Source organism: Lepidochelys kempii, chromosome 7, assembly GCF_965140285.1.
Source record: "Lepidochelys kempii isolate rLepKem1 chromosome 7, rLepKem1.hap1, whole genome shotgun sequence".
Classification (NCBI taxonomy): Eukaryota; Metazoa; Chordata; order Testudines; family Cheloniidae; genus Lepidochelys; species Lepidochelys kempii.
Window position 1 is genome coordinate 100,721,598 of NC_136386.1, and position 14,630 is coordinate 100,736,227.

The following is a 14,630-nucleotide window of genomic DNA, read 5'->3' on the forward strand; positions in this document are numbered from 1 at the left end:
TCCCTGCCCTTGAGGACTTCCCTTCCGCTCTCCTGTCTGGCAGAGTCCTCGTAACCCCAACAAGGCTGGGCCCAGGATTCCTGGGCGGCTCGACCCCCAACCCTGCTGTGGTCACCTAGGAGAGGGGCTAAGATGTCCCCACTCCGGGGTACTTTCTCTGCACTGGGCACTTCTCTGACCCACTGATCATTACACACAAGTTAAAACAAATGCAAGTTATTTAATCAACAATTAATTTTAAAAAGAATAAGGAAAAATGGGAAAAGTTCAAGGAAACACATCAACCCGCTCTGTGGCAGAGAATATCACAAACAGTGTCTCTGGAATGTCTGGGCAGTTCACAGTCTGTTCCTTGTAAGTCCCAAGCCTTCTTCTCAGGCCCTGGCTGTGCTGCAGGGATGCTGTGGGTTGGACACTTGCTCTGGTGGTGGCCACAAGCTCTTAGGCTCTAAGTGGTAGGACCCTTCTTCCCAGTATCGCCCTGCCCTGTCGGGGTTACGATCCAAGCCTGGCCTGCAGAGCCCCTTGGCTGAGGCGTCTCCCTGTGCTGGGCCTGCTGCCCAGGGTCCCCCTCGCTCTCCCCAGCTGCTCACCACACCCACCTCCAGACTGCTCCAGCCCCAGCTCCACCACTCTGTCTCTGTACTTCTGCTGCTGCTGCTGTTCTGCCTCCAGTTCCCTGGCCAGCTTCTTTGGCCCCTCTGGCTCTGGTTGCGGCAGCTCTGCTCCCAGGGCAAGTCTGCTCTCTCTGGGCTGTGCCTCTGGCTTTGGGGCTGCAGCTCTGCTCCCAGGATAGGGTCTGCTCTCTTGGGCCTGCTTTCCTGGTCCCTCTGGATCTGGCCCAGCTCTGCTCCCTAGCTTAGCTCGGGCCCCTGCTTTCTTCTTAGCTCAGCCCCGCTCTGTCTGACCCAGGCAATTTCTGCTCACACGGAGGACGGGACCTCCCTGGCCTCCTGATTCTCTGATTAGCCTGCTCACCCTCTCATTCAGGCTGACCTGGAGCATTGGCCTCTCCCCATTGTTCCTGGGGGCTGTCAGTCTCAGGGTTCTGATTTCCCATAGACCCTTCCCCTTTTAGTACTGGGAGCTAGCCAACCAAAACACCCCCACTGACTGTTAGTAAGAGGACAACAGTCCCCTTACACAAGGTTCTAAAAAGGATATTTTTTCAAAGAACATACTATAGCTTTACAGTGTTAGATCCCAGTGTACATATTTGCAAACAGTCCCCCCAAAACAAACCCCAAACCCACCACTACTGTACCTATACCAGTGAAAAATCTGCCAGAAAGTAGCTACTTGATATTCCTTTTTATTACTACTGCAGCTGCCTCATTTTTTCTCATCAAAATAAAAGAAAATCACAGGATCCTTACAAGAATAGGTGACAGCAAGTAGTTACTGAGAATTGCACATCCCTAGCTCCTAACTTTGTAGCATCCATCCAGATGGCAGATTGGAGGCTGGGATCTGCAGGGTGGTGACAAATACATGGGTAATAGCATTCAGCTTTCCTAACAGTAAAGGTGAATTCACTATTCCTCTTTGATAGTAGACCTGACATGTCAGATGAGAAGAATCTCTAGAAGAACCTGCCAAAGCAACAACACAAATAAATGCCAGATACAAGTGCTGCTTGATGTATAATTACAAACATTGTATCTATCATCGATTCAAATTATCTGATATGTAAAGTCGGGGTTGTTATTACATCAGGCAAACAGTAACCTTGGAAAGCTAACTGGTATGGTTATACAAAAAAAGTGTTTAGACAGAATAGTCTCTAGTGACTTCATCCAGTAACACAGCTCTAGCTATTGTTTTCTTATGGTGAAAGCAAAGATCTTGAATTTATATTCACAATGTACAGTGTTTAACATGCAGTGTTTAACAGTTGGGATCCAACTATCACCCCTGCACACCCCAAACTCATTGTCAATCATTTGAATTTTGTACAGATAACATCACTGATCTCCGGCTTTTGCTGAGGGGTACAAAATGTAACTTGGGAAGGTGATGATGCAAAGATGGCTTCTATTGGCCTTTGCATTCCCTGGATCGTGCGCTGACTGTGTGCTGGGATGGTCCCCTGGTGGGTAAATTATGTTGACTAATAATGACCCCAGTGAGCTCATACAGCAACTAGGAATTGCTGGGGTGCAGGGAAAACCCTAGCCTTGTCTCCTACAGTGAGTGAGCGGAGAAGGCATGGGAGCCATTAAGCCACTTCTACACCATCAGAGGATCCCCCTATAGTGAGGTGATCCAGCCAAGACCAGAAAGGTTGACTCTAGAATTCCGTGAGCAGTCCCAATGTAACTGTGGATCAGGATCTTTCTATTTCAGTTTCTAGTGCTTGGAAGAACACTGTGAACAGGGAACCATCAGCTTTCCTTACTCAAATGAGGTGAACAGGTTTTAGTCCAAAATATTCCTGCACTGCTTACTTTGGGTGAAATACCCTGCTTTAAATTGCAAAAATATCAAAATAGGCAATCCTTTTTCCTGGTATCTTTGCATGTCTTTATGACATGATCAGCAGCACTGGTTCCCCTCTAGTGTGCTCAGGAAGACGCAGGCAGAGAAAGCCTTTACATCATAGTGTTAATGGTAGTTGCAGGTTACACTCCTACAATTACTCGAAATTCCTATTTTTTTACTACTTTCTTCTATAGCAATAATTTAAAGTGATACTTATGGAACTTATTTTTGAATATAGTTTCTATACCTCTCAGGGTATATCACTTTTATAGGCAAGATTTATTCAACAGACATGTGCAAGTATGGTAGCATAAAGAAACATAAAATAAATTAAAATCTATTAGTTTAAATAGACATAATTAAAAGACAGTTATATTTTTTCTGTTTGTTTCCAAAACATCTATCCATTCTATGCTCTTAACATGACCTGTAACAGTCAGTCATTTGTTATTCCTTTTTACTTCTCTTTTTGTTCATTTGTAATTAATATGTTATTACTCTTCAAAATAGTATATGGAAAGGCCAAACAATAGAAAATACTAGTCAGGCAGTTTACACTTAAAAGATCTGTAATGTAGGGATTAACTGCCAAGAGCCAATTTATAGTACATATTTCACATAAGAAATAATCAGGATGATATCTCCTTTATCTAGAGGGACTTTGATTTTGAAACCAGTTCTTCACAAGGTATAACAATTTCAAAGTCCTCGGACCAAATTCTGCTCTACATTACACAGGTTTAAAAATGAGAATATCCACTTATTTCAGTGGATTTAAACCAAACTAAGGAGCCAGAATCTGGCCTTGCATCCATAATTTTTTTTTTTTTTTTTTTTGCTCAAAATTAAAGCTCAACCAAGTGAGAAAGAGCTTTTTTTTTTGTATTAAATTCTTATCTCCCCAATCTAAAAAAGCTTTTGTAGATCAGGCAGAGCTACAGTTTCATCCAGGTTCCTGTCAGGTTGTTCTGTGTTACTACAGTCAAAACCCTGGGATTATTATATTTAGATCAACATATTGAAAAGTAATATAAAGACATCTAAATCTTAAATCTTTTTAGAGGTTATAGGTGAATAATGAGATTATCTGTAGATTTCTTGCATTGGCAAAGTTTTAACATTTCACTCAATGTGTCTAAAGGTTATATCTATTACAGGTTTATCATATCTGAAAACAGTATTTCAACAGCTCTGGTCTTACAATATTTAAGGGGCAACAAGGTTTCTTAATCACAAGTTTAGCTGTTAAGAAAGATTGATTCATTGCATACAATCTTAAATATTGTTGTACATTTTCTCCAGATGATATTGATGCTCAAATCATTTTATTTATCATTGATGAAGCTAATTATCTCATGATTTGTTTACATAATCTTGTTTATATTAAGTAGATAGCAACAATTAACTTTGTTTTAACTGTAGTTATTTGAAATACAGTAGTGGTAATATCTGCCAGAAGCAAATAAACATATTAGCAGGAAATGCTTAAATGATCTGGATAACCCTATGAGCCAGCATAGCAGGTGGTAATATCCTGTTTTTAAATTACATTTCAGCAAGTGAACATAATAAATCCTCTTGTGTTATATATTTCGCTGGTAGCAACTTATACTCACATTATTCTATTTGACCTCATTACTGCTAATCATTATCACATTTTTAATAGCTGCCACAGTGAGTGAAACAGTTAATACAGTATTTCTTGCCGAAAGAGAGCCTGTCAGGTTATTGATGACAAATTAAAATTAATAAAGAAGATCTGTGTTGAATTTGAGGGAATGGAATAACTACGAGTATCCAGATGATTGGAAAGGCCTCTGGGGTACTCTGTGAAGAATAATGTTTTTGGTGTACGTGTATTGTCTTGAAAGGAACGCTAAAACTGCCAAATCTCTGCTTTTGCCTGGAAGACTTCCTGAAATAGGAACTGTATTCTTTTGGCCCTCATCACATGTAATTTATCCCTCAGAGAGTTATTTCCTGTTCTGTACAGCTTAGCTGTGTGGTGTAATAATAGCATGTTCCTAAGGTTCTACAGTTTTATTTACCTCAGTAAGAACCTTTACAAGAGCAATCACTGGCGCATATCGCAGGAGTCCAGATGATATAGTAAATGAGTAAAAGTTCAATACTGCATTTCTTCAGTATATACAGTGAACCTGCTACTCAGGAAATAGAGCCTGTTACTATTTATTTAAAACTTTCTGTGATGATATAATTTTCGTTTCAAATCATTTGTTTGTTAAGGATGGTAAAGCAATTATATACTGTCCAGGAATTCTCTGTCTATGTATTTTTATCTATACTAAAGTGAACTAGAGACTGGAATATAACTCACTTTATCAAATGTATACATACCTTTACATATTTTATATGCTTTGTGTCTATTTTTAAATAGTAGTGTTTATTAAAGGTGCACATTCCACAGGGAACTGGGTAGCTAACTGGAGATAGTCATTCACCATCTGGGACTATAGTTCAAGGCCATCTTGAGGTCCTGAATTAATAGAATATAGTGGCATTAGTTCAGTCCTTAGTAGACAATAGTCCACATCACAAAATCACGAGATATAATTTTGACTGTGCCCAGGAGGCACACCAAGGAGACTGAATTATCCCTTACCAAAAGAGAAAGTAGTCCTTGGAGGTCAACATTAGAGGTCATTGGTGGGTCAGAGTAGAGAAACTCCAACACTAGATCTGCCTAAAAAGGAAAAAATAAACAAACATGTTCCAATTACAGTATGTAAGCAATTCATGCAGAATTTCTTTACACAAAGGGTTTTTAGAGTATGAACAAATTGGAGAACTCAGTAGCAGAAGTATGAGTTCATGGGAGTACATGGATGAATTTTTGGAAAGGAAGGAATACAAGGTACAGCTATTAACTACTTTGGAGCAGTCAAGCTGCTAAACTACTGTATATTGCATATATATTCCTAGGTGTATAAGTCGCGTTCCTGGTGGATCATACATTCTTCAGGTCCTTAATATTCATGTATTTCTTTGGAAACAAACAGGTTATTTTAGTGTGTAAAGCCTAGCCATAACAAGACAGAAGTAATTGAAAAATAATTAGGCAGTTTTTTTAGACAGATATTGAAGTCAATATTATTAGCCTTGTTTCAAATTAAAGATCAGAATTAGCATCTGAATTTTAGGGAATTGGATCAGATCTGAAGCTTATAAACTTCGTCCAAGGTTCAATAACAACAAAATAAATTGTGCTTTATGCATCTCTTACAAAGTCCCAAAGCACAGTAAATGACCATGGAATTAATATCATACATTTTAGAGGCTTACATCTATATGTTGAAATGTAATCTTCCTTTCATACAGGATTAAGGGGATGTTAGAGGGTTGAATAATTAAGATAAAATTTTGTGTACTTCACATGGTTGACAAATACCAGTCATATTGTTCTCAGTCCCTGAAAAGTAAAAATGAAAATATAAAAAATAAGAAATAAATTCAATTACACATTTTCCCACATGTATTTCACCTTTCCTTGCAGCTCAAGGGAATCATTCTTGAATTGTATTTCACTAGCAGACTATTTTTACCATTATTTTTAACTTAATGAGTATACCTTACACATCAGAGAGAAAGTACAAAGGTTAAATTTTACATTAAGAGCACATCACAACATGGTATGCAAATATCCCTATGCAAATGTAAAACCACTAGAAGATAAATGTGTTATATTTTTAACCAGTTAACTATGACTGTGAAGTATGGTGTGAGATATTCAGTGGTTTCATTTTTATATCTTTCTTGTAAATAATGCATAAAGTACGTAGATGTTGTCAAAATATGATTAAGCTATTAGCTTTATAGTTTTCATAGTTAAGAATGTGTTCAGCATGTAGCTCATAATAACTCATTTCTAAATGGAGAGACCATTATAAACTATTTCTTGTTCAAGTGAATGTTATCATGTGACATAATGATTTTGCTTAAAACCACGTTAAATGAGGAGTAAAATTAAACAATATTGCATGAATTGTGTTTGACTAATTTTGTGTCACATTATATTAGCCAAGCTTTCAAAATATGTGTTAATGACAAATAGTGTAAGCCCCTAACATACTTTATGTCTGTAAAATCACCCTTAAGTCATTAGCTTTTAAAAGGTTCATTTTGTTTGCAGTTTTTGTAGCCAGTGGCTTTTTAGTGATTACTTTTGTCTACAAATCTAGACATGATAAAAAAAAGATATTTTACATACGTCTTTGGGACTTATTGCCATATTGTGGAGGCATACTGTGTGCATTAAAACAATATCTAATAACCGATGAACTTTACAGTTTTGAGATAAACATTACTAAGGGCGTATTTTTAATACTGATGTTGCATTTACATAAGCAGCATGCTGAAAAAGACTAACTATGCTTTTGATCAACAGTTTGTTTCTCTTAGGCTCTGATTTGTAAATTGCCAGTCACATAAAATGTACTATACTAGTATTTAATATTCAATGCTAAATTATTTTAATTCTCTAGCAAACTATACTTTTAAAATGCCCTACTTTCCAACAATGGATTACTCCTAACTTGTTTTTATTTTAAATAAATGCCACTGGAATTCCAAAATGTGTTGTTTTTATTCCTCCCAGGCAAATATGGTTATGCGCCAGGCAAAATAGCTATTCAGGCTCGACTTTGCCAGGATAAGGATATATGAGAACTGCAACATTAAAACAGCGCAAGGTAAAATACGTACTGTTTACATTCATTGCTTGGAAATACTGTTTGACCTTTTGTTGGAGGAGCGGCAACCTTTCTGTAGTTAGAAAGACAGTTTTCACAGGTCATACAAACAAATTTAAACTGTTGCAAAACTCAAACAACACTTAATGTCATGCTTGGAGTAATGAATGTCCAAATCCTGCTAATTTTACTCATAGGAGTAGTCCTATTGGATCATATTCAGTTCTCAGCAGCTAAACTATGATTAAAGTATACTTTTGAATCTAAACTACCTGGCAGGGAGCATGTAACTTGCGAAAGGTGGAGTATAATGTAGGGTAGCTGCAAAGCTGGTGTAAATCATGAAGGATGGTGCTAAATTTGCACACTGTGCCCACCTAGCAAAGTTGCTTCTAGAGACTCTTCCGAGGGTCCACTGAAAGTGGAGCTGGTTCTGATGGCTCCAAGTGAGCCATCAGGGGTTACAAAGGGTCCTCAATATTTCTTGCCAAATTGTCTCAATATTTTGGAGAGAAAGAGAGAGAGAGAAACACAAAACCCTATAGCAATCTATATAATAAAGTACAGGTTTACTAGCCCATCATAAAGATGTCCAAATACATCCAGAGATTTCACCCCATCCCACCCGTTTGCATCCCAACATATCTTCCTTGTAGCTCAGGGGTTGTGTGCTCTCGTGGTTAGAGTTTGAGTGGGAGGGGAGGGAGGAACTGGGAGTTAGAACTCCTAGGTTTAGCTTTCGTATTCAGGAATGTAAATCCTTCCCTTGCAGCCTCCATGGTACACAGATGCCTGACACTGCAGGGACCCCATTAGGACAGCTCAAAAGATTTAAGCCGCAGCAGTACTCTGGCAGCTGAGTTTCTGTTGCTGCATCCTGTTGCATCTCTGACTATGTTCCATCGGGACTGCAACTACACTTGCCCAGAGCTGGTTTAATGTGCCTGCTGCTCCCAACCCACCCTGCTGTGAGTAGAGCTTGGGCTGCTGGCACACAGAGCCAGAACTGAAAGCAGAGTTGGGAGAGTGGCAGGAGCTTGGCTTAAAGTTAGCTGTCTCCTGAATCAGTTGCAGAACCTTGCTTTGTAGATTAAAGAAGAGACAGAACCATGAGGAGGAGTCCATCTGAAAGCAGGGGCAAAGAATCATAAGGTGAGGGATGATCATTTGGGATCAGGGGAATCTGGGGTGATGAGGTGAGAGGGAGTAGAGTTTGAAGGGCGAAAGAGAGATATTGGGAAGGAACTAGCGGTGAGTAGGAGGAAAAGAGGGAAGACAAAAACCATAGAAAGATGAATTCCTCAACAGCAACAGGAGAAAGAGAACAAATTACAGAGTCAGATGGCACGAGGTCAGAACTCTAGCAGGTGCCATTTTTAAAAAGTAAAAACTGAGATAGACTTGTGAATACAGGGAGAAAATAACAACTGGTATTGCCTTCAGTGAGACCCTGCATGGGTATAGCAGTCAGTCCATGTGCTAAATTGTAGGATTGGAGTCTGAGGCCCTGATCCTGCAAATATTTATGCATATGAAAGAGTGCCTGCATGGGAGGTGGTTTGGCAAGAGTGAATAGACAACCCCTTGTCTTTCCTACAGTGATGGGTCTCCAAAAAAAGTTCAGAAAATTCAAACAGCAACTGATCCTGAACCACTGATGTCAATAGGAATGTTGCCACTGTGAGTTATTTTCCAAATTTTAATTAATATCACTGGGATTTTTTTCTGTAATACCATTTCCGGGTGATTTTCATTGTGTTTGATGTTTAAGCCTTATTTGCATATTTCTTTGGTTTGATGTCACTGTTTAGGAATCCTATGTAAATTAAAATATAGCTTAATTTGGAATACAGTCATGTTACAGCACTTTGGGAAAATGAAATCCCAAAATTACTGTATGGCAGCTAAACCACTTAATGTAGATGTATGGACAAAATAATTAGATAGCATGTTGCCAGTAAAAGAGAACTGTTGTCTAATATTAAAATAGATTTCACATAGATTTAACTCTTTCAACAAGATAGCCAAAATTTAAATTTCCCCTCTTCTATCTTTGTTTATAGTATTATTGCTGTAATATCAAATTCATACTATCCTGTATCACTTGGATTTAAATTCACTAATTACATAGGGTCATCACAATAATGAATTAGTTTATGAATCTCTAGTAAACTAAAATAGGATGTTTTGATTGTGGAATTATAGAATTATTTTAATGGACAACTGTTATTAATGGAGATTTGCAACCACTCTGTGTGTTTTATTTAATTTCAGTATGCTTTGGTTCATAGTACCGTTGCTAAGTGCAGAAAGTACAGGGCTTGCCAGAATCACAAACCCACCTCAGCGTAGCCTTGATTTTACAATGTGCTCCATGTGGTCAGATTCCTTAGCCTGCACAGAAGTTAGTGCCACATGAATGCAGGCGTCCATCTGCATGTTACTCAACACAAGATCAGGGCTTATGACTGTTTCTAAAGCATATGATGGTAATAGTGGGTTTATTTCCCATTCCCCCAACACACACATGCTTTTAGCTTCCATAATTTTGGTTCTGGTCCTAGACTGGACCAACACGGTAAGAGCCACATAAGTACCTAGACAGATAGATTGAAAGCTTCCATTGAGAGGCCTTAAAATAATAGCCCTGTTGTGTAATTTTTAAAAACATACCATCAGAAGAAACTAGAAGGTTTATCTGTGAGATGATATGTTTTTCTTGAAAATGAAGTCACATGGTTTTTTTAAGCTATTTTTAATAATATTCTAGGCCTAAATCTGGCTTGGTTTACACATATGAGTAGTTCCATGCCAAACTGCTGGCATAAGTGAACTAGGTGAATTTGGTCTGATATGTAGAAATCCTGGTTGGCACAATAATTAGTATTAGTGAATTCAGTATATTATTGTTTAACTGCTACATGAGTTTCTGATCTTAGTGTTTGAATGACTGATTCATGGTCTTGTTATATTTTGGTTGTGGCACAAAGCTACTCTTTACTTGCCAAACAGATGAGCTATTTGGAAAAGTTCTCTGTGGTCTTTCTTATTGTTTTTCAGTCAGTCAAAATTTTGCTTTGGTGCATCCATATCAAATAATATTAAGCACCTTATACTTGTAGAACGCTACACATATGTTAGCTAACAGCTCAAGTCAAGTAGATAAATACCACCCCTATTTTACAGCTAGAGAGACTGGGACAGAGGTGTGACGGAGCCAAGGCCGTGCAATGAGTTAGTCACAGCTGAGATTAGCTTTCAGGAATTCCTGGCTCTCAGCCCTAGTGCTGTTCCTCCAGACCTGAATATTTACACAAACCTGCATTATTCAGCAGATGAACAATCTTCTTCCAGGAGGCATGTATATACCGATGCTGATATATGAATGGATAGTACTCAGCTGTGGCTTAATCCCAGACCCCAATAGCAAGACTTTATTTCTTCATTTAGCTCCCTTGCTGGAAATAGTTTTCTGTCCTTTCCGGTGATTGGACAGGCTGGCAATGAAATAAGGACAACAGATTGGAGTGGGGAAAAGGTGCGGACAAAGGAAGTGCTGGGATTTCTAGTGCTCCTGTGCTCAACTCCTTTGACAAAATCTTCACGCTACCCACCCTACCCTTATGACATAGAAAGCTACAGCTTTATCTGAAGCATTTTCCCTCTGGACACTTGTCAGAACAAAGACTATAGACTTTGCATATAATTTATACTCTTGTATATGAGGAGCTTGTCACATCTTAATGTTGAACCTCACCAGAGAGAAGACCTCTTAAGCACTCTGTATTCTGCAGAGTGCTCTGCATTTGGGTGGGAAAATCGGAAGTGCTCAGCAGCTCTACTCTCTCCCTCCCCCATCTGCATGCTTTGTATTTGCTGCCCAGCCACTACTCTGGTTCTGGCTGCAATCACTGCATCCTTTTCCTGATTGTAACAGTTTTTCTGGGGTTCTCTTCCCCCAGAGAATAAAAGTGTATTTTTTAGTAGTTTATCACTCAGCTAAACTTGAATGTGTATGTAATGGGAAAAGGAAAAGGCACTTCCCTAGCCTGAGGACTTTCTCCCTGCCCAAAATCAAAAACCTGCTGCAAACAATGAAGGTTTTACGCTAGCTTCTGAAAAAAGGCTGCAAGAATCTTTTGGAAAGTGTTAGGTAACCTTAAAATATGGGTAACTACCTGCTATCCTTATAATGAAAATTGAGTCTCATGTAATCTCATGACTCCAGAAACTGACACTTTAAGAATAACATGAATTATTATTAAACTCGTGATAAAACCATGAAAGGTGGCAACTCTTCACTTTGCAACACCAGCACTACTATGGCTTCTAGCCTTGTGCAGTCATCTGTGCCACACCACCTTTGGACATCCACGTAAGGCTGTAAAAAATCTGCACCCACAGATGTATCCTTTCCAATGGTGTAGCACCACAGTTGTATGTAAGCATGGGAAAAAGTGACTGCTACCAATTTGGACCCTGGGCTCTACCTTTGGAGGTCTCTGCTATACATTTAGGGTCAAATTTTCATTTCAGAGTAATTCATTCACCCTCATTTCCCACCTATAATAGGTAATTAGACATTTCACTCCTAATAATTAGACATTTCACTCTGCAATTCTGTGCAGCTGCAACCACTTGCAGGTGCCAAACTGTATTTGCAAAATCAAAGGCCAGTGGTAAGAATCTGAAATGTTATGTTTAGAAGATTGAGAGATATGCAGAAAGCATAATGTTCAGAGGCCTTACTGGTATGGATAATGTAAATGATGTGCTGCCCATATTGGCATACCTTATTTGAATACCCTTGGCATGCAAGAGAATCAACCTGGTCTCTTCATGATGAGGCAGAAATTCTATGGCAGTCTATGCAGATAGGAGGCAGGATGTTCTGGTGGTTAGGAAGGGAAGGGGTACTTCAGCCTTTACGATACCACCCTGACACCTCCAGCATAGTGGAGTTTCAAAGGTAAAATAAAGCCCCCTCTAACCCAGACCCTGTTCTGAGCTCAGCTCTGCAGTGGTGCAGTGATGAATTCGGTCCTCAGTCCATAAGGTTATTTTTACTTGGCATGGGGGATACTAATTCCAGGACTGTGTTACCTACACATGCTGTTGGGGTAAGAAAAGAGATGGGTACTGTTTGTATGTATTAGTACAATTCCCATATTTAATGTTGATTTGTCATGTGTAAATGGCATTATCCAGTATATTGGACACAATGGTGTTCAATATATTATTTTAATGATGTAGGGGGAAGTGTGTGGGTGGATGTGAGTCTTATGCAACTTGCTTTAAGGCACAGCAGAGCTACTTCTTAACTACACAACTTTAGGTTAATGTACCCTCTTGATAAAGATGTTAGATATCTAGTGTGTTGGAGTGTCACAAACATTCTGTTCATAGTAAGAAAACAAATGATCCCAATCCTAGGAGCTGAGGGGTTAATTATATATCCTGTTCAAAAAGTGTTTTTATAGTTGAAAGAAATCAGTTTCTTGTGTTACAGTGCTAATACTGACTACAAAGAGTCAATAGAATGACTCTATCCACACAATCTTTTCATTGAGTTGAAGCTGTACTCACTTCGTCTGAGGCATATGTCTCTGTGAACCCCCATGCTCAGATAATGTCAGTACATCTAACCAATTATGTAGTTCTGTTTATTCAAGAGGTTCATTTAGGTTCACTCTGAGTATGAATGAATTTGCAAAGATGAAGGTGGAGCATATTAAATAGAGAATTAATACTCACTCTCCTCTGGAAAATAGTGTACCATTATTATCTTCTGAACAAGTAGGCCAAAGTACAGCCTACTCTACTGCACTACAAAAACTTGAATCCACAATTGCTTGTGCTGCAAAACATACCTGAGAATACTCAAATATGACCAAAATCTCTTAGTTCTAAAACTGTGACCTAGTAACTATCTGGGTTTACAGTAACTCATGGGTTTACTGGGTTTACAGTAACATGTCACATTTTTTTGCCGTTGTGGTTTATAGCTGGCAAGGCAACAGGCTACATTTCAGAATTTTAAAAAAATAATTAGACATTCATTGCAATGTCATGGAAAACCAAACCCTCTTATTTAGGTCACTATTCTTCATACAAAATTCAAAGTGGACTGAAAGTTTCTCTGTGGTATGGTTTGATTTGAGTTTGTTTGTTACTTTTGAGGGTAGGGGTTGCTGTTACTTGTCCAAAATAAAAAAAAAAATGTTGCACTAGACTATTTTATCTCTGTAACTGAAATCATAGGGTATTTTAACTAGAGATGTACATGAACCAATATCCCAGGCCTGAATAATCCCAAACTTTAAGGAAGTTTGGATTCAGATCTGGATTTAAAATGTCACAACTGGGCTGAGCCAGCTTTGTGGCTCTGAACATCCTCTGCCTTGGGGAATAATCTGTATCTGTATATTTGGGCTATCTCTAGTTACAATTTCAACATTTTGGGGTCTCTCCAGAGTCTAGTTTGCTCAAGGATTATTAGATTGTGGATTTTTTTGGACCAGGCAGCCATGAAGGCAGCTTTCTATTCAAAGGGAAAATAATGCTCGATCCACAGTTAATCAGCTCTCCCAGACTGGCAGATTGCAGAAACATATTATCATATTGTAGAATAACGTGTTGACTCCTGACAAATATACCAGGTTAGTCCAGCAAAGTGCACCTTACAATGATGCCAGGTGTACTAGTTACAACTGATGAGCCGTAGATTTCTATAGATTTCAGTGGAAGGTCAGGAGAAAACCAGCAAAGCAGGTAGAATGGATGGCCTGTAGTGAAGCTGTTTAAAAAAATATTTCAACAACTTGCTAAAATTCAGCTTCCATTTGAATGTTTCATTTCATGTACTGTATTTAAGTTCACTGCACTTGATACATTAAGGTGAATTATTGCTGTGCTGTAGTAATGTATTTGTTTTTAACCTTTGAAAATTATTATTATAATTATAATTATTATTGTATATATACGCATACCTGGGTATGCTTGCTCTGTAAATCATTTTGAAGAATGATTTAGAAAATAATGTAATTCCTTTGGACCAGATTCTGAGTTTATTATACTTCTGTAATAAATCCATTTACTTTACTCTGGATTTACACCACTGTGTTGAGATCAGAATCTGACCCACAGTTTTAAAAAGAGAGCCTTTTTAAAAGAGAGAATCTTTAACTATAAAAATACTTATTTAAAATATAAAGAATACTGTTTGAATTTTCTTTTTTAGACTGGTATAATAAGAGTACTAGAACAACAGAAGATTGATGTAATAAAAAGAAACAGTTTTTCTATTAAAATGAAAAAAGCACCTGTTTTTCCCCAGGAATTCAAGAGTTATATCTGAAGGAATATGTTTAACATTTTAAATTCAACAATGTTCCTCCCACCTTCTAATACAGCACAGTGTATGTTTTAAAAGGTCTACTT

The 14,630-nt window shown here is 38.3% G+C and overlaps 1 long non-coding RNA gene across 1 annotated transcript in view; it reads left to right on the top strand.

Annotated features, from left to right (window-relative positions):
* The first annotated feature begins 8,828 nt into the window (after positions 1–8,828).
* Positions 8,829–14,630, top strand: part of LOC140915364 (uncharacterized) — a 43,145-nt gene continuing 37,343 nt past the window's right edge. Inside the window, exon 1 of the long non-coding RNA XR_012160141.1 lies at positions 8,829–8,870. This is a non-coding gene — a long non-coding RNA (uncharacterized LOC140915364). The remainder of the gene's footprint in view (positions 8,871–14,630) is intronic.